Source organism: Symphodus melops (assembly GCF_947650265.1).
Source record: "Symphodus melops genome assembly, chromosome: 18".
NCBI lineage: Eukaryota > Metazoa > Chordata > Actinopteri > Labriformes > Labridae > Symphodus > Symphodus melops.
In genome coordinates, this window is record NC_136708.1 from 4,060,315 (window position 1) to 4,085,675 (window position 25,361).

A 25,361-nucleotide genomic window follows, 5' to 3' on the forward strand; every position below is an offset into this window, starting at 1 on the left:
TGCAGTGTTAAATTGCTTTGAGCTGTCAGAGGACTTGAAGACGCTAAACAAGCTCAAGTCCATTTACCATGACAGACTTCAACATACAGTAAGCAGCTTGGCAGAACACAAACAAATCATTTAGTAAACAGTAAGTGATGTACGAATTTCACAAACTTCACTTATCATATATGTTTGTACATATCAACACCTTTTTGTGTTCTTTAAATAACAGGTTAGTATCCTAGTTTATCCATCCATCCATTTTCTATTGCTTATCAAAGGTTGGTTGAGTTGCCAGCAAGCAAAGTAAGTCAACCCAGTCTTTCTTCTCCCCAACAACGTTTTCCATCAAGGTGAGATGTTTTGTTTGCTAATACCAGACAATAACACACTACATGATAGTTTAAGCACAAAATAAAATGACAACATGTCCATAGAGAGAACTTGCATAACACTATCTATGTGATTGAATCACACAGAAAGAGGAACAAGCGGCTAATAAACACTATATTTACAGCTTTAACGTTACGACTGATGCAAGTAGCAGCCATATTGGATTTTAACTTGGGCTACTATATTTTCTCAGACTTTCTGAGTAGTAAATACGACTTCAGGGGGCGTTTCAGTTGACACTTCTGACCGGGAAGTCGGAATGTCCAACTTCCCAGTTCAACTGCAACTCAGCACACCTCACACCTGTCTCCTCCCAGTTGGGTTTTCCCAGAAAAATCTCCAAACGGAGGCGTCCAATTCAAATGCTTGAACCATCTCAACTGACTCCTTCAGATGCGAAGCAGTAGCGGCTCCACTCCGAGCTCCTCCACCCTATCTCTAAGGTTGGGCTTAGCCACGCTCTAGATGAAAATCATTTAGACCTCAGGAATCTACAATCTCATTCTGTTGGTCACTACCCACAGCTCATGACAACAGGTGAGGGTTTGAAGGAAAATCGACTTGTAAATCGAGAGCTTTGACTTCAGGCTCAGCTCCCTCTTCATCGGTACGGTACAACGCCCACATTACTGTCAGTCTCATGGTTCATCTTACCCTCTTGGACATGACCTTGAGATACTGAAACTCCTTCACTGTCCTTGTATATGTGTAGATAGTCAGGACAAAAGTGTTTGTGCTTAACACACAGCATGTGAAAAAAAAACTATAATACATTAGATGTAATGATTCATACAAGCACTGGTAAAAAAACAAAGATTTGAATAAAAATGAATATTTTATGAATTGTTACACTGGCTTACAGGCAGCATGTTAAAGATTCATCGAGGAGCATAATCAACCCCCAGGGGTAACAACGCGAAACAAAGCAGACACATAATGAGCTCTGAATATACATGAACTCAACAGACGTCCTCAAGAAACAATCCATCATATGGAAATTAAGAGAAAAGAAACCAAAAAAAAAAAGTTCTTAACATGGTTTATGTTCATGTTTAGTTTATATCTAGTCACCTATTCGTTATTGGGATGTGTTAAAATCAGTGTTTTTGGTATAGGAATGGTCATCCGTCAGTGGATCAGTTTAAAACTTTTTGATAGTAGAATTTAGACGAAGACAGTATTGATTGCTGACAACAAAGTTACAAGTCCTGGCACCCCATATTGGTTGAGTTTTTTTACTTTAACTTCTACATGTTGCAGGCAAACTCCTGCATGCTATTGAAGTTGCTCAAATACACCAACACGTTTTCATTGCATTTGTTCAATCATTTTGACAACTCCCTTTCTTTTGCTCCTATTAGCATTCCCTTAAAAACAGAGTCATGTACACATTTGCACTACTGAAAATTTCAGGACAATTTTAAAAGCGCCGTACCTGAAATCCTCCTCGTGTGGTTGTTACCTCACAGCAGGAGATCTCTGTCGGTAGGAAGGCCAAAAATCACAAGAAATGAAATCCAAAGGAGAAGGATAAAGTGGGGGTCAGAAAGGCAGGCACAAGTCATATGCAGAGAACTCACTGGGAAAAAAGCTCTCGCTTGAGGTCAAACTGAGGAAAACACCAGAAACTGGCAACGTGAGGGAGGACATATGGGGTTTGAAAGAGACAATCAAGGGACAACGAGACACAGGTGAGATCAATCAGGGCAGCGGAAAACATGAGGAGCAGGATCTGCAGAGACAAGGAGTAAGTACCAAAATAAAACAGGAAATGACAGGCTACACAATGCTACAATGACGATATTTGGCTTTATTGCAAAGCTACGTGTAGTCCAATAAAATGATTACATCCACAAAAGAACATGAAAAAAAAAAACCTAATGCTGCTGTTCGCTTGCAGACACTATGTACCGTGCAGCTGTATCCAGTAACTATACAAACTTCACTTTCTTGCTATTTGCTCGAGGTGAATTATCCAGAGAATATACCAGTGCATTCTCACATCAGCCCACTCTGACTTTCTGCGTAGAAAATACTAGCTGTCTGGTAGGAGAAACTCTGGGTGAAGTCTGCGCAAAAAAATCAGCTGTTTGTGTTCACATGGACAGCCCCTCTGGGTAATCGACACAGTCTTTCAGGAGATTTCTGTATGTGTGAAAAAAGCGTTTATGTAAACTTTCTGGGGAGTTTTGTGCAGTTTTGTGGTGATAAAACCTTATGAATGAAGATCTTTACCTTATGATACCATATCATGATCAACCATGAGAATAACTCAGAATGTTATGTTTTAAAATGCCTGATTTGGAAAAGTATTGGAAAGGAAAATTATGGCAACCTTAATAATTAAACAGCCGAAGTTCAAATCCAGAGATGTGCCTCTGTCGAGATTGATTGAAAGTTGGCATTTCCATGGTGATCACCATTATTGAAATCTACAGAGGACTTCCTGAGACTGTGCCCATGTTTACAGTCTTCGGCTAGATGCCGTCTTGAGGTTTCTAAAAGTCTCTGTTTTGGTAGTTCAATTAAACCCAGATTATATATTTGGATTATTTTATATTTAGAATTTATTTGGCTATAGCCACAACCCTAAATCCTTATTTTTTTTCACACCGTACCTCACACATATCATCAGAACTGAGATTATTCCCCGTCGCCTTCCTTGTTTGCTGGCATTGTTCCACAATTAGCGTGTGAATGAATCATCTTGAAGAGCTCGTTTTCATGACGCCGTTGCTGCTCTTGTTTTCTCCATGGTGATAATGATGAGGAACAGGAGTTATTAATACTCATACTTCCTCTGGGGGCTCAGTCTCACACAGCGAAAAGCAAAGTTGACAGTGCTCTGGGAAGGCTCCCCCCCCCCCCCCCCCCCCCCCCCCCCCCCCCCAATCTGCCAATGATTGCTTCGCTGGCGTTTTGTTCATTTAATGGAGGATAATCGTTGTAACGTTTAGGATCATTAGAATCCAAGTCAAGCCTTATTAATTAAAAGAGCGATCCTTTCAACACAACACAGTGTTGAATGAGTGTTGAAACACAGATCTAAGAGAGAACAAATACACATCTCTTGACTTTAATGACAACAAACAAGTCTTACATCTTACTCTCACATTAAAGATGACTCAGGACAACTGTTCCCTCTAATTGACTATCATTTTTTGAAGAGTAATAACATGTTGAACTGCTCCTGACTCTTAATAGGATTTTGTCAAATGTTTCCGATTACAGAGGCAGAGTACGATTGTTTACTGAAAAGAAGCCCCTGAAGAAGAAAACTGGATTCTTTTAATGTTGTTGTCATTACAGTGACTGATGAGGAAACATCCCAAAGTAAACACATGTCCATTTGGCTGAAGGATCCCTGCTGTTGTTCTTCTAAATAACAGCCCCCCCCCCCCCATCCTGTTTCCCAGTGCATTGTGGGACGACAAATAAACAGGTCCAAGCGGAGGAGGAGTCCAAGGTTCAGGCTTCACAACAGGCATTTTGTGTTTCTCAAAGCCAGCTGATGCACCGGGGGGGGCTGAGTCACCGGGAGGGTGAATAAGCCACTCAAAAAGACGACGTGTCATGGTGAACACAAACTGTGAGTCCGGAGAGCATACGTCATAATTCATCTGTAAATACATTACAAAACAGTGTTTGAAGATTGAGCTCTCAGTGGAAACATCTCAGAGTACACAATGCACAAGAAAAAAAAGACAATACAAACTTAAAGAAAATGGTGAGAAATGTAATTTATCTGTTTGCATTCAAAGGTGCTACATTAACTGTGACTTAGTTCAAAACTGATACATTTGAAGATGAGCAAACACAGAGACAGTAAATAAATCTACTTTGAGTTTTGATTGCAAATTTGACGACAGGGGAAGAAATTCTAATTCAAACAGAGCAGCGTACGATCTGTACGTCAGTGCTGCGCTTGTTGGCAACATGCCGATTTACTGTGTCAGTGAACTCACCAGAAAGTCCACATCTGTCTCTCCCCTGGTATTTTGCAGCACCTCAACAAATAATCCTACCCATAAATTATATTTGTGTTTTACCTGACCACAGGCTTAATGAACTGTAATGTAAAGAGCGATATTGCATCACACACTGAGTGTTTATGTGGTTAAATGTAATGTTATTAGGCTGTCATATAAGCGAGACTCTATCAAGATCTAAAATCAATCTTTGCATTGCATTTGCTATTTTGTCCATTTAGGCACACCATACCAAGGCCACAGCACTGACTGTATTCAACATTCACATTTTCTAATTAAAATACTAAACATGCTCAATATAAAACACAGAAATACAACAAGTTTTAATCACAAGCCTGTACACATAATCGTGCCAAAATGTTGTGCCAAAAGGTGAGTCATGAAACATGCACTTCACAGTTTACGAACATAAATAGACCAATACAAAAGATGCCCGAGGAAACACTGAGACTTAATCAAACACATCGAAATCTTGATTTATTTTCTTGTGAGCGTCTTAAACAAAGACTCTATACGGGGAACATATCAGAGCCAAAGTGCCTGTTGGTAGGAGTCTGCCCTGCTGCTTCAGCGCGCTGTCACCATGGTGATCCCCGGGGAAAGGTCATGAGCCGCCCGGCCGGCTGTTTGAAGGTCTGCAGATTGGCTATTGATGCTGATGACACGAGACTCACTGGTACACACCGGTCATCGTTCAGCTGGCTCGTTTTCAAACTTTGCTCTTTCAGGAGGATCATGTTCACAAAGCTCCTCGGCTTCCTCCTCTGTTCTGTGCAGAGCAGAGATTCAACTAAAGGGAAATAAATGTTTGTGCATTAACGCTGCTAAAAGGCAACATCAACTGCCTCACACTGACATTCTTATGAGGATGAAATAATAATTACTGTTTAGACTCTCCACTCCAAATCATGAAATCTATTAGGTGAATTATCAGCTCCTCGTGTGCAATTTCAGTTTGGCAATCCAGTCCGAGAAGAGCACTCACAGTCCTTTTAAAGCCGGTGAAAAACATCACCCACATTTTACAAGTGTTCAGTTAACACATATTCAAACTCCGCTGTTATTTCTTCACAAGGACACATTTCTCCTCCAGCTACAACCCTGATAGGTGTAAAACCTTCATTTCAGATGTTCACACCTTTACATCCTTCCAGTGTTGTACTCTGATGATATCTGGGAACAGATTTGCATTCATGCAGTGAGCTCTCGTGAGCCACGTTAGAAAAAAAGAGAGTTAAACTTACAGTATGTTTTCAGGCTAAATGTCATTTATTAAGTTTAAAAATGAAAAAGATCACTGTCTGAAGAAGTTATTTCAAACTACTGCCACATACATTAAACATACAGTATGTAGAATTGTATTACATTAATTCATCTGAAGTAATTCAAATAAAACAATGAAGTATATTTTGTGTTGAGTTGTAAAATTGCCTAAACTATTTCCAACAGTTATCAAAGCCAGAGAAATGTTTAACTTTGTAATTGTAATTGGACGTGTCTTGTTGTGGCAGCTGCCATGATAGAGCCGCCATGATGGAGACAACATGTTTATCGTTGCCGTAGAAACACTGGATGTTCTGCATAGACTGCTGCATAAGGCCCTGTGTCCATCTAGCATTTTGTCCTGTGCGCTCGAGAGGGTTTACATTGTGCGCTGAGAAGAAGCCGTTGCATGTCTGCCTTGTCTCTATGACAACAGACCATCCATGTTTTATGTTTTTATTTTGGATTGTAAATTTCCTGATCAGACGCAGACCAAAAAATCTGAAAAAGTGGCTGAAAAGAAACCAGATCTGTCAGCACTCATTTTAAATTGAAGCTTTTATGTGTCTTCTCAGTGTTCTTTGCTACTGTCATTGGTGTGCGTCAGTTGTCCAGTTCTTCTATCGTGTTGTAAATCTTTTTTGTATTTCTTATTGTGTTGTTGTTATAGTAATGTAATGTGTTATTTCTTCTGACCTGCCAGGGACTGCAGATGGAAAGTAGCTGGCATATTTACATTTATATGTTCATTAATATGCACTGTCGCTTTTAAATAAAATACATTTTAAAAAAAGAAAAAAGAAGATGTGAGCACAAGACACGATCTGTAGAAGACAAAACTAAAAGGAATATCATCAAAAGAGCGCCGGTGACGTCAACAGCGCCTTTCTTAAAATTTGACAGATTTTCTCTCCCAGTAGAAAACTATTTCTGCCGCTCAGACAAAAAAGAAAAACGCTAGTTGGACACGGGGCCTAAGAAAGTAGAACTGCTCCTGAAAGCTGCTGTAATGTCGCTGTATGTGCTGCTGTGATAAAAAAAAAAGTCACATATTTATACTTGGATACATCGTCAGTAAACGTATAATCTTCCTCAGGTCGTTTTTTTGCTGTTCATCTTGACTACGGTCAACACTGAGTTGGTTTTCATCAGGGGTTGGTGGGGGGGCGAAGGGCCCAGCTTGACTCCACCTTTAAGTCGTTTACACATCAAAAGGCCTTCTCTACAAATGATTAGCACACGTCTATGTTTCAGCATAGCAAAAATCAACTTTTCCTCAATGCAATAATATGATGTATGTGACATTAAACACTAAACATAAGGGGATTGTTTTGAACCTTAAAAACAGGATGTTTTATTCTGAAAATAAACTGGATGTTTTAATGTTGTTGCATTGTCTGTCTTCCTCATTCTGCGCTGTCCTACTTTCTACTGACCTGAAAACGACACATTTAGAATCTATATTTTAAAGATGAACATGAAAAACAAACCGCCTATCTGCACCTTGTGAACGCTGAAAAAATGAACACAAGTGACGCTGACAGTAATGAAACAAAGGTCCTGTTGCACGTAATCAATCCCAGAAAATCAACTTGACTTGTAAATACATTCAGCTCTCAGTTTGTCATCCATCAGAGACAGAGCCGCCAGCTCTCATTAGGCACGCTGGTATCACACATCCAAAATACATACATCACAGCAGGGAGTTCAAAACTTCACAGGGTGAAACATTGATTGCAGTGAGGCAGGTGAGATTTAAAGTACAGCTGAAACAACATGTCTCAGCGCGGTGTGTGAAGCCTGGCCCACACTTTAAGATGTTTTTTTTTTTAAATGTTGAATATGTCAGAGAACCAACAGGAGTAATGGCAGAATTGTGTTGCAAAGAGTCAGTGAAGCAACAACAGATACAGTACTCGACAAACTGAACAAACATGGCAAACAACGGGCATGGACAATTGTCAACAACAAATCAAATGTTCGAGAATGATGATGTCACAGCACGAACATGGTGAGACGAGTACAAACTGACTTGCTGCAGTTATTCTTCCTTTTTCAGCCAGCTCGCTTTACAATAGACCTATTTCACACGGCAGCCATGTTGACATGATGTCATGATGGTCAGGTTGGAGGAAGCCAAAATGTTGTGCCTTAAACTGTTATTTAAAACATATTTACTGAAGCGTATATAGATCATTTTATCCTGAGGTAAGAAGTGGACTAAAAATAAAAAAAATGTGCAGAACTAGCCGCAAAGCAACATAGTTTGCTAAACGGAATGATGAGATATATCAATGCCTTTATATCAATGTTAAATGTAGTCCAACAGAAAATGACTGTCAACAAAAGATTCAAGAAGAACATACTGGCGAACAGAAAACATAATGCAGCTGTTTAACTATGTCTAATTCATACTGTCTACAGACTGTGTAATTCGCTGGATACGATCATGCTGCGTTCTCACATTAGCACACTCGGACCTGCTACCAGAGGTCTTTCATGTGAAACTCCGGGGGAAAGTCTGAGTGGAAATATCTGGAGTTTTTCAGGCGTGTGAAAGCCCTGTTACTGTTATGAAGCAGGTTGGAGTCCTGAAGCAAATCTGAGCAACTGTTTTCATGTCACCCGCTCGATGAGAAAGTACACAGTCAATGGATACTGAAAGTCCTTCATACGTACTATGAACGACTTTACTCATTCTGTAAAGGTTTGTTGTTTGCCTTTTTTTTGCCTTTATTTAGAGACAGGACAGCGGATACAGTCATAAACGGTAAGAGAGAGAGAGAGAGCGGGGACGCCCATGCAGAAAAAGAAGGTTGGATTTGAACCGGTGCAACCTGCCTGGAGGACTACAGCCACTCGGCCATCGGCCAAAAAACACAACATTATATATTTAACATATTTAATAAGCGTCTGTCAGCATTCAGCCATTTCCGAGTTCATTTACTTTAAAAATCACAAACACCACAGGAAAGGTGTTTCCTTATTTGTAGATATTAATGATTATTTCAAGCTACATTATTTGAGTCTGAGGTCAAACATGCTGATTAAAGTAGAAGACTTGTTTGTCATTCCAGTTGGACAGCTGTGGTTATCTTTGGAAAAAAAGCAGAAACACTGTGAGGGTGTTTCCACTTTCACATCGGCACGATGGGAAACATGATTTATAGAGCTTTACCTGCTTTCTCTGCTGTTCATATTTTTGTCAATACCTCAGAGTCTGCAGGGCAAAGTGAGTCACATCCACACGTCAAATTGTTTTTTTTACACGTTCTAGACTTTTCATCGGGTGGTTTCGGTGTGAGCTTTTGCGGCTTTGTTAAATTATAGTGACTCATAAAATATTGGTTTTTGTGAGAAGCAAACACTATTGACAGAGTGTAAGGTTACAATCACAGAGGATGTTGTACATGCTGACATTGTCTTATCACGCACTAAAGGAGGAAAATGCTTCCCGAAGAGTTAAATAGCGAATCATTTAGGAGGAGATGCAAACTGTCTTGATTGTCACAGCCAACGTCCCCGCTGACTGTGTTGTGTTATGACCCACTTCTACCTCCAATTTCAAAACACTCCAGCAATGTAGGGCAGCAGTTATGCAGCTCCAAAGCGCTCAGCCAGCCAAACAATGACACACAGTAGCACTGCGTAGTCAGGCAGTATTTTATCTGAGCAGAATGATTTGTTCTAGCAGGTAGGATACTGAGCCTGCAGGGAACAAACAGATGGAGACTCGGAGAGGCGTCGGTGTCTGTGGAGTTACCGGAGCAACATTTGGCAAACAAGAGGTGATAAAGATCAGAAGACCAACTGCAACAAAGGAGGAGACGGGAGGCAATTTGCTGGAAACTAGATCATGGTGGAAAAAAGGAATTTCTGTTAAAATCGAGATTTTTATATTTTGAGATTTTAAATAGATTAATTACTTTCAAAAATCTTTTTTGTTTGACTCGTCAGTCTAGTGCCATTAAGGCTAGCTCTTTAACTCAGCATGACAAATGGAGCGTCAAGAAATTCAGATGACTAGAGCAGATCCTGAAGTATGGACCAATTCAAAATTAGACTATGAAAGAATCCAGAATCAATTTCAACCAAAAACAGATTTTCAAATTGTGACCCCAAGAAGATGAATTGCGATTCCCAGCCCGACTGGAAACTGCTGAATGTTTTGTGTGAAACTTATGTAAAAAAAATTACATTATTCTATTCAGTTCAGTCCAGCCAAAAAAAAAAAAAGTGGGACAGCTGTGGTCTATCTTTAGTTTTTGTGAAGTCACATCATCACTGTTCATTAAAGCAACAACATCTAATGTTGCCATCTGACGTTTTTTAAAGTCAATCAAACAATAACTTTCAACAGGCAGAATAGTATCTCTCCCACGTCCACAGATCGCCCTGCTCGCCTGCTTAGAGCGCTGGCAGCAGTACTCTTGCATGAAGAGCATTCAGCGGTATGGCACTACTCAGTTAAGCAGAATTTCCATAGGATACAGTTTGTGTGCATTGCATGTACGCTCAGAGCGCTGCACGAAGCAGCACAGCCGGACAGCTGGAGAGCTGACACCAAAAAGTTCCTGCTGTAATTATACACCCGTGACAGTGCAAGATAATACGATATTTGGTATAAAAACAATTAAAAACACACATAAGGTTGTTGTTCTGAACCGTCAAATCGGAATGTTTTATTCTGTAAACCAAACCAAATGTTTTAATGCTGTGTCAGTGTGTGACTTCCTGTTCTGCTTAATCTGCTCTGTGGTAAATTAATGAGCCACACTCTGGCATCCAGCAAAAATAAAAGAAGAAGCACTGCCAGAGCTGAGACGCAGCACAGTGAGTGGAAGCACATGCACATTTAGACAAGTAAAATCCTACATATCAGTTCCACGGAGACGGAACATTCAGACCCGTTCGCACTCTGATGGCAGAGATTGTGTGAAGAATGTCCATCAGAAGTAAATAGTCCCATGCATACATGTTCATACGCAGCTGACGAAGAGGCAACTTTGGGTCAAGTGTCTCACTCAAGGACAGATCACCTCTACACAAGCTGGGGATTGAACCCCCAACCTTCCGATTTAAAAACAACCGACTCTACCAACTGAGCCACGTTTCTGCAACATAGCTTGTTAAGTCATTTTTAACCCAAGTTATGTCTCAGGCTTGCATACAAATCCATCTTAGTTACACTAGAAGTGTGTGTGCCTGTGCAATGGCCTGCAGAGTTACATTTACAAGAGTTTTGTTTTTGTAGACATTTTGAAAATCCCATTTACATTTTGCGAATGCAGAAAAAGGATAACCGTTTCTGGTTTGGGAAAATGAAAAAAATATTACTTCTTTTACATAAGATTCTGCTCACCATGATATAAGAAAGCAATCAGTCAATTTTTCATGAAATGTACAGCTCAACATTTCATTGACTGCGTCTGGTCATTAGCCTGACGCTGATGTGCTGCACATTTCACAAAGCAGGTTAATAGACTAGAACTAATTCATTCTTTTCAACCCGCTGCAGCAATATGCTCCTGCAGTGACAAACTGAGTGCAACACAAGCACATGTAATCACACACACTTTAGGATGCAGTAAACCTATTAGGATAACACATTCACACATGGATAGGCTGGCATGCTTGTTTTTAAATCGGAGTGCTACTTGAGCTGTTGCTGGTAAAAAAATAAAAATAATAATGCTTTCATTCTGATCTGGTAAGTGCAGTTTTTTCAGTCTTAAATATTAGCCCAATAAAACATAATGCATGTATACATAATTTATCATTGATGCATTAAGTGCTCTGTAGTATTTACTTTCACGACAGGGTGACATTAAAAAACATCAACTTCGGTTTGTTTCATTAATAATGTACACAGTTAAGAGCACTCATTTATTAAGCAAATGTATTTGGTTTTCTTTATTGTTAGTATAAATGATTTAAATTCTTGTTTTTTGAAAGAGACTGGCGACCGGTGCTGGAAGTACATCAACTCTCGCCCAATGACAGCTGGTATCAGCACGTGCCCATGTGTGACTCTTTATGGGATAAGTGATATCGATAATGGATGGAGGGATGGACGGATGAATTTAAGTTCATACAAAGCTATTTTTAATTTGTTTTCCTATGTCTGGGAATGTGCAGATATCAGATGAAACACTGCACTAACCCTAACCCTACACTTACCAACACTGACACGGAAACTCTGAGTTAACCAACGGGGAAATCTATTAGCATTAGCATTACATTTCTGATGTACATTTTGATTATAAAAATGTGTTGTCATTTTTTGGTATATGTATTTTAAAGTGTCTTCATTTGGTACGTCACTTTTTGTCTCAAGGTCAGACTATGGACAAGAGTTGGAAATTAACAATACAATCACTCAAAGGTTAGCAGAGCTAAGTGTTCCCTCTCGGGTCAACTCGGCTCTGTTCCGCACTGAAAACCCTCCAAGTCTATTCTCAACCGACCTCACTGCAAGCACGTGTCAAGCTGAACAGAGCAGATCGGACAGAAAATCAGACAAAGCAATTTCAAAATAAAACAAAATGTGCTGACTCCCAATGGTATAACTTATTACTGATTGACATTATCTCAAAACAGACACCAAATCAACAGCAGATCAACATTGGACACACAAAGTAACCTGTTGTTCTCTTAAGCCCCGTTTCCACCGAGCAGTTCAGTAATAAAGAGTCACATGTCAGTGTTCGTCTCACGTTTTTCTCCTTTGTGGAATTTATTAGTTAGCTGCTAGCGGTTAGCTGCTATAATGTGGCGCTATTATGTAGCTGATGCAGCTATCGGCATCTGGCTTACACGCCGCCTACCAAATAGGGCACAGGTGGCTGTAGAAACACAAACAGGATCAGGCCTTACCAAACCAAACAGTACCAAACCCTACCGGACTGCTGCGTGGAAACGGGGCTATATAGTTATATGCTGATGAATCTGCAGGTTAAACAATATTACAATTCACTAGTGACTACTGCACCCACTGTTTTTTTTATTTATCCTGTCCCTCTCTTTGTTCATCTTGTATCTATATGTTCATGAAGCCGATTCATGCAGAGGGCAAGAATAAATTCATTTTTTACATTAAAGCTGAAATATCTGTGACACATACTGACGCATCTGAGCATCAGTTTTCACCTGATGCCTTTCTGTAGACGTGGTGTGAATCATTGCTGCGCCTCAGGTTCAGTCTGAAAACAGCAATGTGTTTTTAGATTGATCGTTTCTTGCAGCCCTTATGTAGCACCACTTAAACATGTAAGAGGAGAGTATTTATACTTCATTCCTCAGGTTAAAGCTTGTGACTCCGTGTGGACAAAGAAAAAGAAAACGTGTCTCTTTTCTGACCTGTCTCTGTACAGGATCCTGTGTAGTCGTTTGGCAATGAATCCCATCACTCTTTATTTTCATTGTCAGACATAGAACTCACAGCAGCATGTTGTTGATCCTCCCCCATCTGAAACCTCCAGAAACCTATAGCAGAGGTGAACCTGTGTTCTCTCTGATCATGTTTCATTTGTGTTTTGTTCTGTAGCTCACATAAAGGCACAACTATGCATTTCAATCAATCTCTCGTTGTGTCGCCTAAATTCATGACAAATGCTATCTCAAGACACTTACATGAAGTCTGCTTCCAACATTAGTCCACCTTGAACACAATTACAGAGGTTGTAATATCCACCTGTTGCATTGGCCGCAGGGTTAAATCTAATCGTTGCCTTCGCAAAACTTGGCTACAGTTTCGCTTCATTGGGATTTCTTTATTGCAACACACAATGAGCTTACACCATCAAATATAAAGGTTGTTATTAACCGCTTTAAGGTTTTCCTTATAGACCTTCAGTAAAATGGACATGAAAATGAAGGAGATTATTACTCCACCATAAAGACGAGGTAGAAATCAATATTCATTAACAGTCTTGCACAACTCTGCAGAAAAGCCCCTGGAGTAGATGTGTCAGTGTGAGTGTGTATGTGTGTGTGTGTGTTAAGTGGAGGAGGGGTCAGACTTTTTGTGTTTCAAATTAGGCCTGGCTGAGGAATGTGGGCTGTGAAGGGCAGGAGAACAAAAAGAAGTTGGATTCACAGGGATTAGAGACAACACTGAGTGACAGCTCTTTCACTCATTCATTCTCTGGGACTCATGTTTAATTCATCCCCTCTTTAATCAGGTAGTTTAAATGAAATCAAGATGTCTTTTTTTAAAGAGAAGGGACAAAAACACATTCATGAAAATGATTTGAATGTAGTTTTGTGACAGACATTACATTTGGGGGGTGTCTCTTTCTGAAACACCCAGCAGACATGGAGCATTTAATAATAAAAAAACACACACATTTAAAAGCTTCCATGTGCTGGAGAGAGTCTGAATCATTACTGCGTCCCATCAATCTGCCCTGGAAATCAGCAAAACAGCCATTTATTCATCTGACAGAGTCTGTCTATTTAAAAAAAAAATGTAAGCTTTGATTTGGACTGTTCCCTTCATGTCTGCCACCAAATCAGTGAAGCCTCTATATTGAGCGCTGACGACGACAACAACAAAAATACACAGTCTCATGCGTAGTCACACAAGGATTGACATATGCTAGCTGGAGCGAGCGAAGCAGCTTGGCTGGGCTTGTTCACGGCCTTAATCAATGGGAGGCTTAGCTGGTGACACAAACGATCATGGCAGCAGCAGAAGCCGCAGACTGTAGCAAATCCCAGCTCATCTCATTACCACAGATGCATGAGAGGAGCCATATTAGCATTTCTGCCAGAACTGTCACTGTGAACATCCAGGCTGCTGACGGATATACGAAACAGTGAGATGTATATGTAAACATCTGGCCCTTTGTGAATATACAGGAGCGAATCAACTGCAAGGCTACGGGCGTGTGTGTGTGTGTGTGTGTTCAGATTGTGTTTGGCATATGTTGTCACTCTTCATCTTGCCACTTTACAGGTGCTACAGTATGTGTATCACTATAACACTGTAACATCATTGCCATGTTAATTTATGGGCATTAATAAAACTGTAAACGAGTGTGGTTGCTTCATATTCTTCTCTAAGGTTTGCACGTTGGATTTTAGAGCACCTTTGAAGTGTTTCATAACTCATATACAATCACATTAAAGCTTACTTTTGATCTCATAGCATTTTTTTTTTTAAACGTGGGCCATACTTTATAAACTTTGGAATCCAAAGAATATTTGGAGTTGCTCCAGTCGCTCGCTGCAGCCAGCAGATGCGAACTGAGTTGAAATGTTTGCACAAGTTTAAAATGTGAGAACCCACACATGGCGACAAATAATGAAAGATTAAACGCTATCATGACAATCTTTGCCTTAATGTCAACGCTCACTGCAGTGGAGAAGAACACACTGGCTATAAGAGAAAACATAAATGGGCTTTTTTTTTTACACACATGACATTCACACTTTGCTTACTAGTCATCAACCCCTCCTGCGTACCTGTAGTGAATTTAAAAAAATCTGTCCACATTTGCAGGTCAGCCAAAAATATCAGGGAATTTGAATTTTAAAAAAAAAGAGTTTTGTGAATGAAAAAAGAATAAAATTAGAAATCAGTTATACCGTTTCCACATACTATATGTAATATAACATCCAATCCAGCCATTCACATACGCACCTCACAGCTGGAGACGAGCCCTGTCAGACGGGAGGGTGGGCGGGAGTCTCCTGAGCTAAGATGTGAAGTTAAAAACAGAGTCCGCTACATAACTGAAAATATATGTCTTAATACCATGTATGTGCTATGTGTAGTCCGACGAAATAACGCAGCCATTGCTGCACAGAGATTGTAGTGGTCGCATGTAGATACTTTATCCACCGTGCAGCAGTAACAGTATCGTCATTCCCCTCCCCACTGGCTCGAGCTAAAATACGATGTTGCATTCTCAGATCAGCCCACTCGGACTTGCTCCTTTGTTTGCGTTCACATATACAGCTCCTCCTGAAAATATCCTTTGTTTTTCAGCAGAGGACTGCTAGTGTGAAAACTGAATTAGAGAGCTACAGGTCAAGTCCAAACCCAGGCTCTGAACACAGGGCGTGTGCACTAACCACAAGGCATGCTGGGCCTCAAAAGTAAAGTTAAAAAAAAAAAAAAAAAAAAACAGTATTGGATTGAAGAGGCCTAAGGCATTATCTTGAGTTGATTTGGACACAATCTGCAGCCTATATGATTTGACAGTAACATAAAATCATTCAAAATGTTTTGAGAATGTGTACTTTAAAATGTGGGCTGCTGTTGTTTGTCTCAGTAATTCTGTTGTTGTGGGAACAACTGGGCAAAAACAAGTGCAGGGCACTTTAGACTTTTATGGGACAATCTGCTCCAGGTTTTACATTTCAAATCAACGCTTTATACACACTTCAACTCTTCCCTTACGTTATCTGCATACTTACTAACACTGAGCATTTCAGTACTTTAAAAGAAACAATTAAAGGCAGATCTCATTGTGATAATTATCTGCATATGTACAGTCCGTACAGCTGTGCCTTTGTAGCTGTGATTTATAATTGTGCTTCAAAGTTGAAGGGTCCTTTTAATGTGGTACTTGTATAGCTTTTTTTCCAACCACTGGATGTGCAGCAGAATAGATTCAGCAGTCAGTAATGATAAAGACAGGAGGCATTATCACACTTGAGTCACAGATAGGAGGAAGCATAGGAGGAAGTCCTTCTTCTTTGTAGAGCTGAATCAAACAGATAAATTTAGCCCCGCTGTTCTGTGCTGTCCAAACCGAGCGGTATTCCCCTCTCAATCTGTATGTCTGTGTTCCACCACCGCAACACAGCTAGGGGTCTTCCACACTGTCAAAGGCTTTGTTGAAAGGATACCCACGCTGAATCAATCCCTTATGTAGTGGACACAGGAGCCGATTCACAACCGTAGGTTTCTCCGAGCTGATCCGTGTTTTTGTGCACAAAGCCTGCTGTTGTGTCCGCAGGAGCCAAGCTGTCTTCCCATGACCAGCCGGAGCGGCCATGTCTAAAGAAGTGTCAGGACTCTGTGATGGTCCTTGTGTCACGGATAACAGGACATGACTGGCCACTGGCTCCCAGTCTGCTGTGGAAAATAACGACCAGCTTGCACCAGAAGTGACCCAGAATATTTGATAGCAGGAAGAAAGACAGAAAAGTGAGAATACACGGATAGAGATGTCAATAAAATGTGGATTCAGGTGGAAGTATCCAAAGTAGTGGTCCTTAAAATACAAAAAAAAAAAAAACCTGCACTGGCTGTACCCTTCTCACAGCTAGTAGCACATACCGCTTTATCTCATTTTGGACATCCTGTACAGCTCTCAGCCCCAGGCAGAGTTGGCTTTTGTGTTTGCATTTGAAGCTTTGTGTGGCAACATAAAGCAATGTTTTCACTGCAGTACAGTAGACTTCATCATTATTGATCAAATCAAAAAGGAAGCCTCATTTATTGACTCAAGCGTGGCGGTAACTGGGTTAAAACAACGGATATGTCACTCAAATGCATGTGAAACAGTGAAAACCTCGATTTGTTGAGGTTGATCTATGTGTTCTTTAATACTTTACACAGATACACAAACACACACACACACACACACACACACACAGGGACACGCACAGATGATGGATGCGGACAAACGTGTAAATATCCGTTGAAAAAAAATGACTCAATTAATGACTGTGAAAAGGTGTTTAAGCCTCCTGACAAACAGCTACACCACACCCATCAGTCAGGTCAGCCACGCCCCTTATCATCATCAATAACTCCTATTTCTCAAACATGAGTTGTAACCCCCACCCTTCACAGTGTGTGCAGATAAAGGCATTAGCTAGCTAGACCAAAATAGTTTGGGTGATTACTACTGACCCATCCTATACAGCCAACTATTCCTGGGTTGAATGAGCGTCACTTTTGGTAACATCAACATGTGGTCTAAAGCAAACAGTGGAAGGCAAATGTTCTCCTATTTCCGCTGGCAATCGTGTCTTAACCCTACTTTCAGTCAACCTAAGAACCGGTGTAGAGCTGGGGTTGAGGCAGGTTTTAAGCTTCTTGACAAAAAGTTAGATCACACCCACCTGTCAATCAAGACAGCTACGCACCTAACTATGGACGACACATATTGTCAAAATCTAAACTGAGCTGTTTTAAACAATGTCATCCCCTGTACGGGACAGGAAGTGTGCCAGTGATGACAATAACTAATCAGACTTATTTAGCTGTTGTGTTTATTTCTGCTGTAAAAACATCTTTCTTGCCTGTTGTGCGTTTGTGACTTCTGGTGCTGCCTCAAGCAGACACTCGATGGACTGCAGGATTTTGCACTTCCGCATTGGCTTTATTTTATGAAGACTGGAGGTTTCAACTTGGTCGACATGAGACAGTGAGCATGGTCAGCAGTAAGCAGGAAACATTCAGGCGTACTGCTGTTGCGCCATGGCTGAGAGACTGAGTCGTTTTTCTCCACATATTTCGACATTTCCTTCTACTTTGTCACACTGTATTGATGCGCCCCTCTTTTATCAAACAGACAGAAGGTCTCTTCAACACACACAGCACAAACTCGGAGTGTTTAAGGAACACAAAGAGGGATTGAGATGATGGGTGGAGCTGTGTGGAGGAGGACAGAGGGAGAAGTGTCAGAGAAGGGACAAAGACAACAGCATCTGACTGCAGATGATTGTTTCACTCATTAGCATGGGTTTGGTTCCTTCACACAAGTCTCAGCAGGGCTTTTCTCTGGTGACACAGGCAACGCTTTTATTGAGCAAATGATGATGTTGAAGTGGCACTAGAATGACTACTTGCCCTTCTTCTTGTCCTCGTGATGACCTTGAAGTTCTGAAGCTGACTGAAAATGCTTTTTTTAAAAAGTAATTCAGAATACTGAAAGCACATGTAGACCTTAAATGACCATTAAAACTCTTCACAACGGACAAAAAGAGAACCGTCAACCCAAGATTATCAGCCTGACCTTTTATAGCATTTACCACTGTATGATCCCTCAAATCCCTCCTGAGATCAGAGGATTACCTTTTCTCTGACTCCAATTTCTCTGCCTGTGGATGGATGTATGGATGGATGCTTATATGTTAAATACTAATTTACAGTCATTCTGAAATAACTATGACCATTTACTTTGCTAGCAGAAACAGGTTTCAAAAAGCCTTCAACATCCTTGAGGGACTGCGTAATACCCAAATTAATTTTTAATCGGACTTGTTTACCAACAGTAAGTTTCAAAGAAGTGTTGTTCCTCCTTGCCCGTGTATCTGTATTCATTGTGGTCAATGAGAGGTTGCTTGCTCGGGCAGAACAGTCTCCCAAAAACAACTCATAGCCACCTAAGTTTCTGATTTCTTTATGATGGGAAAAGACTCCACAAATACAATTCCCCCCTTCAGCGGCGCGTCATGTTCACTAACAAAGAATCAAGCGCAAACAAAATGTCAGTGTTTATTGGAAGTTGCTGTCAGCTACAGAAGCTCTGAGAGATGAATGTACTGACACAAAGGATTTTCTGGAGCAAAGAAAGCTTTAATAAAGCTTGTGAATCTGTTGTCGCTCTGTCGTCTCTTTGTCAACGTTTACCATTCTGCTCTCCCAGAAGTCAGCCTGACAGCTCCGTATTTTGTTACATAACACTCCTATTACCTTCTGTTTCTGACAGACTCGGCGGTCCTCCCATGAAGCCCCATCCAGAGAGACGCTTTGCTTTTCGAGAGTGAATCCCTGAGTTGGATGAGCTGGGTTTCTTGAATTAAATTAGCTAAGCTTACAGTAACAGTTTGTGTGTGACATTTTGTACAGAGATTGTTCGACAGATGTCTGCTGAGTTGTTAACACAGACACGCAGTCAACATTAAACAATGACAGGAAAAGATGACAAGAGCAAGCAAGTAAACTCATGATATAGGTGGTTCTACATAACTATTTTTTCTTTAAATGTTTTATATATATAGTATATTCTGTCTTTCTTTCTTCTCACTGGTAAAGAGGAACAGTTCAGTGTTGGACTGAAATAGATGACGTATTAGGATTAACAGGAAAAATAGACATTGGTGTGAATTTTCAATAACAGAGCTTTCTATGTTTTTTTCTTGGACCTTGGTGTGATTTAAGCAATTATTGATAAGCATTCGTTTATTGTAATTTCACACGTGTACAAGTAGCTTTATTCAGCTGGTGTGTGCTATGTAAATACATGCAAGATGCAAGGAGTTCTGACTCTCTTTAAGCTCTTTAATTTTTTTCAAAATAGCTCTCAGATGCAGAATGGTTGAAGACCCCTGAGCTAGACGATATATGGACTAATCCCTAATCCCATGTTTGTTAAACTAGTGATTTTTATAATAATTATTATTCCATTTTTTCAATTCAAGTTAATACCATCAAATCTAAATGATCAGTCGCACTAGTATATAAGACGTAGTTTGTTTTTGAGGGGTCTCTCAGAGAGAGAAAAAAAGGATAAAACTGTCTCCCTAATGATGATTTTCATTTGGTTCAGCAAAGTCCACAATGTGCAGTTTCTTGACAAGTTCTGTGCTGCTTTGTAGTTCTTACCTTTTATTTTCAAAAGGCATCTTTGGCTCAGTTGGTAAACATGCAGAAACATGTCCAAAGTGTCCTTGGGCAAGACACTGAGACCTGCTGCTTTGTCGTAAGCATGTGTATGAATTGCATTACTTACTGCAGATGGCCACTTTGCATAGCAGCTTTTGCCATCAGTGTGTACATAGGTGTGAATGTGTAGGTATGAAATGTGCTTTGAGTGGTCAGAATACTAGAAAAGTGCTATTCAATCTCAAGTCCATTTACCATTTACTTTGTGGAATTTGCACTATAGCTACAGTACGGTAGTTAAGCTCTAAGCCTACGGCCTAAAGTTGTGAAGTAGAAACCCACAGCTGGCCCTGTATGTTGGTTGCACATAGCATAAAACACAATATTCCCTCATATACTGTATATGCATTTCCTGTTGCTAGTTCATTGAGAAGTGACATTGCATCACAGTTTGCATGTACAGTAGATAGTATTTGTGTTTTGCATGTAACTTCCTTGAAGTGTCTGCAGAAACATGTTAAGGAATCTTTCTCAGAGAAAAATCTAAGTCGCAATTAAACAAACAAAAAACAGTCCTTCTCGGCTCTTGTAGCGACATTGTATTTGCTTTTGCTGCCAACAGTACAGTGCAAGCTGCCATATCAGCCTCTCATCAACATGTCTGTTGGGTGGTGTCTCCGATAAGATAGGTCACTGTGGATTTTCTGACAATAAGCTGAATGCAGGTCCTTACAGAGACAATAGCCTGCAACAACACTGCATGTACACAAGATGTAACATGAGCTGCCTTCCTGTCAGGAGCCAAGTCGCCGGCTGAATCTTCCTGAAATACTAGTTCACTAACCAGCTCATTGGGATGACACGGGCTGTCTTTGCCTTCTGCCCTCTGCTGTGCTCTTCCCAGGCAGCCTGATTATGTAAGCTGTTATCCAATCGAAGCCTGTCTGGATCGCACAGTCCTCCGTGTGCCTGTTTGTTTGCAGAGTCTGTAGCTGAGAGCAGTACAAAGGAACCTGGATATTTGAAAGAGCTTTATGTAACTAAAAGCCACATAGTGTGCCTTCACAATACCTGCATGCACTGACTGTAAATACGCTTGGCCAAGAGACAGCTCTCAGTATGCGACGGTTTGGGTATACAAATAATCCATGTGGGCGTTATTGACCGAGCTTTATTCAGAAAAGGCTCCTGTCGCTGTGTTTGTTATAAAAGCATGAGAAAGTGTGTCCTCTACCTGTGGAGATGATCGAACAGGGAGGAAAGCCGATTAATGGGCATAGAGTGAATCAGACAGAAGATCTTATACCTGTACTGGGGAGACATGCTGAAAATGTTCCCTTCAAGCATGTTGGTGTGAAAACTAATTATTGCTCTCAAAGTCTCAAAAGTCACAAGGAAATGGCCAAATGCTCCGCTTTAGGGACTGAACACATCAATTTCCTTTTAAATGTTTGACCTGTAGTCGTGGTTAATTTAGACAACAAGTCAGATCCCATACTACTTTATGAAATCATAAAACTACACCCTTTGATGAACCGCTGCAATCAAAAAGGCATTTTGGCGACAAAAATGGTGAAATCCACATGGCTGTTTTGGACGTACCTCAGTTTGCCAGATATGAAACCAGCTACCACAGTAAACCAACAAGTGTTGCAGCAATGGAAGTGGACAAGCAAAGGTCTCTACATTTTTTCTAAAAGTCTTCACAAGCAGAAAGGTGGTCAAACTAGGAACAATATTGGAGAGAGGTTGAAACACAGAAAGGTTTACAGACCGAGGAACAGCAGGCTAAACACTGAAGCTTCAGCGATATAGGGAGGAGGAAACGGGGGGAAGACGCTGATGATGTTGTAAATTTGTGCTCCAGTACTAATTTGAATTGCTACATGTTAAAGTTGCATATCAGTCCTTTAAAGTATCATTCAAATTAAATACACTGATGGGTCTTTTGTTTTGTTTTTTATAAAAAGACAATTCTGTCTCCAGTTCTTTCCATTCTGATTTTCTTACAAAAAGCTTCTGTGAAATATTGTTCCACTACAGTGTAATTGGTCTTATAGAAAAAAGACAAAAACATGAAGCGTGTAACTTCGGTAGGTTAAGGTTTTTATAAAAGCAAGTCAACACAGTGGAATTTCAAATAACACATAGATTGTGCAGGATGGAATAGATGGTTTATGAATCCTGCCTTCTGTTGTCTTTGGCCACATTTTCTCATCCACGTCACAGGCGATGTTGTCCCTGGCTATGCATCGATCAATTTCAGGCTATGATTTATGACAAGGTCCTCCATAGTGTCCCTAATGTTGGAGGAAATATGTCTCCGTCGGTTGCCTCGCCCCGTTGTTCTTGTCCTCTTCATCTTCCTTTTTTCTGTTGCTCTCAATGCCTCTGTTCAGTTTAGTCAAGGTGTGTTTTGAGCGATACCTCGACTGATTTAAGAAGGTCAAGATTTAAGAAGAGTTAAAGTGTTTTCATGCATGTGACCTGATATAGGTAGATTTTTGAATGTGAAAGATTTGTTTTTCCAATGATGGCAAGTTTTATATGTTTAATAAATGTTTAAGAAGAGGTGTGTTAGGTTGCGAATTGTGTTGCAGAAATTTCAAATGAATGCAAAGCAGAAAATGTTACAGATATACTGTCGACTCTTTGTGTCTTTGTTTCGGGCATGGTTAGAAAAAGCAATGTTTTGATGAATGTAGGAAAAGTCTAGTGCAATAATATCTTCCACCTTCAAGACCCATCCAAGCACCAACATCCGCTGTTGAAAAAACAAAGCCAAAGCATAACTGCTTTGGACCCATCGCAAACAACAGCTTCAGACATACCGGAAATGTAATCATTTTAAATAAAAAAACATGTCTGTCCATGCCTTTAGATTACTGCTATAAAATATGCATTCATATTATACCCTCATTTTAAAGAAGGTAGAAGTCTATGTAATTAAAAAGGTTGCTTTGGTAATTGTAGCAGATACAGTATGTGACAGAGGGATCGCAGGACGTGTTTTTTCTTTCTTCTCATTTAACCAGCTCTTACAAAAAAGGAGCTAACCTTTGTCCTCCCAATCAGCCAAGCATGGTGTGCTCAGACAGGAATGTGAACATAAGACCGCCCGTCTAGCTGCTGGTAGCAAAGCATAACAGGCGGATCCTACACATTGTAGTATTGATTCTGATGGTGTATCTGGAAAAGAATAGGCTCTGAACGTGAGATGATTGCACTCATTCAGTCATGAGGTGCAAAGAGGAAGAGATGATTCAGTAATCAGAGTCACACAATTGGATCAATATGGTTTGCAGACACATGTTGAAGCTGATTGTGGCTCTGCACACTCCGAGGCCACTTGCCAAGAGCCACGCTTCATTATCAAGAGCTCAGATCACAGGAGATGCTTTTATTCTTCTGTGAAAATGGCTTTGATTCCCAGCAATCCTTTTTAGCGTGTGTGTGAAATGGACATCAAACAAGGATGAGAATCTGCTGCCTTCAAAAGGTATCAGTCAAATGGAGCAGAGAGGCTAAAAGGAAAGGACGGTAGATGAGGGACAGTGGATCTTTGCTGCCTTTCGCTCTGCTCTCTGTCAGCTCAGTCAGCTGTGATTTCCATATCAATATTTGAGTGACACTGAATAATTTAGAGGCGTGCAGTGACACAACGGGATGCAAGGCTGAGTGGCGCCCTGCCACCGTTCTTATTGTTTGTGTGTGAATGTGTGTCTCTTCCTTGGTTGCATTCAGAATATATATTTGTAAGTCAACTGACTGAAATTGAAAAGGCAATCATGTATGTGAAAGTCTGTATTGGTAGAATAGGTTCTGAAATGGCCTGCCCAAACAGCCGATAGCTTCCATCAGAGCCGCTATGACTGATTCGAATCGAGGAACATTCAGAGGCAACATTCAAACATTCATGGTGCGGCTGATGACATCTGAACACAACTCATTTTCCATAGTATAGAATATCATATTCGTATTGTTGATGAATGAAAACACACCAGAAAAGAAACATGTTATGTGACAGACGTTTGAGTGTATATAAATATAGACGTTATGTCTCTGGCTCCATCCATCTTAAAAAGGTGAAGCCAAAATACTTCTGACATATTGCGCTGGTTATGAAATTTGGAGACATAAGGGATCAGCAGGTGGTAAATGCAATGCCCCCAAACATGACTGATACTGAAGTGATAAAATGTCAAAGACCCCTCAGGTTGGGTAACTCCCCAGCTGAACAGATTCTTGTGTCGGTATGGAGCAGGCACCCACTAAATGAACCATAGTCTTAATTACTCTTCTTCTTTAAGTGCCAGTATCTCTGCAGAGAAAACCAGCCCTGGTCAAAGTGTGTTTATAGAGAGTAAGCGGCTGCTCTTTGCATTCCACTCAGCCACTGTTGACCCAGAGACTTTGCCCCTGTCTCCGTGACTGATCAGCCATTTATCAGCTCGGGATCTTGTGACTGGAGGCTGCTGTCACTGCCGTCCTCCCTCGGAGTTGCCTGGAGACTGTTGCTCCTCTATCCACTTCAGGTACAAGGACAAAGGGGAGGACGCACTAATTCACTCTGGAACAGTGTGGGCGCAGTTCAGCGTTCATTTTGTGGAAACAGTTCTTGCTTAACACACAAAACAAACTCACAGTAAATTTAAAACTGTTGTTCTTTAGATTGAAGAGATATAGCCGAGGTCATCAAACATCCTGGACTAAGCCCCCCTTCTCATTTGTAATATCTGATCTCAGGTCAAAGTGACTTAGTAAATGGTTTTTTTTCTTGTCCCATGAAAAAGTTCCTCTGGCTGACGGAGTCTTCAGCTGAATGAGAGTCAGTCAGTCAGTCAGCCTCAGATTCACCTCTCTGCCCGTTCCCAGCTCGGTTGAGTGAGTTGGTCTAAAGCACTTCCAAAATGGCGACAGCCATCATTGGGCTTCATAACATCTTATCAGAAACCCATGTGTGATATCACTGAAACAGAGTAACGGTGCTCACGCATACAAGTGAGGACTTGCACCATAATGCTAGTTTTGGAAAATGTTCAACACCGCCTTGAAGATGCAAGTCAAAAAAAAAAATATCATGTACACAAGATCAAAAGAGCTATTCTTATTATCATTTTGAAGGTTTTTCCCTATATATTTAGTATTCCTCCACTTTCACT

General features: G+C 40.5%; 2 protein-coding genes across 2 annotated transcripts in view; one reads left to right on the forward strand and one right to left on the reverse strand.

The window, feature by feature from the left end:
• The window catches only part of cited4a (Cbp/p300-interacting transactivator, with Glu/Asp-rich carboxy-terminal domain, 4a), a 30,950-nt gene extending 28,939 nt beyond the window's left edge, over positions 1–2,011 (reverse strand). Inside the window, exon 1 of the mRNA XM_079367599.1 lies at positions 1,811–2,011. The gene's annotated coding sequence lies outside the window, so the exon portion shown is untranslated. The remainder of the gene's footprint in view (positions 1–1,810) is intronic.
• The window catches only part of ctps1a (CTP synthase 1a), a 219,296-nt gene that overhangs the window by 136,781 nt on the left and 57,154 nt on the right, over positions 1–25,361 (forward strand). The window lies entirely within an intron of this gene.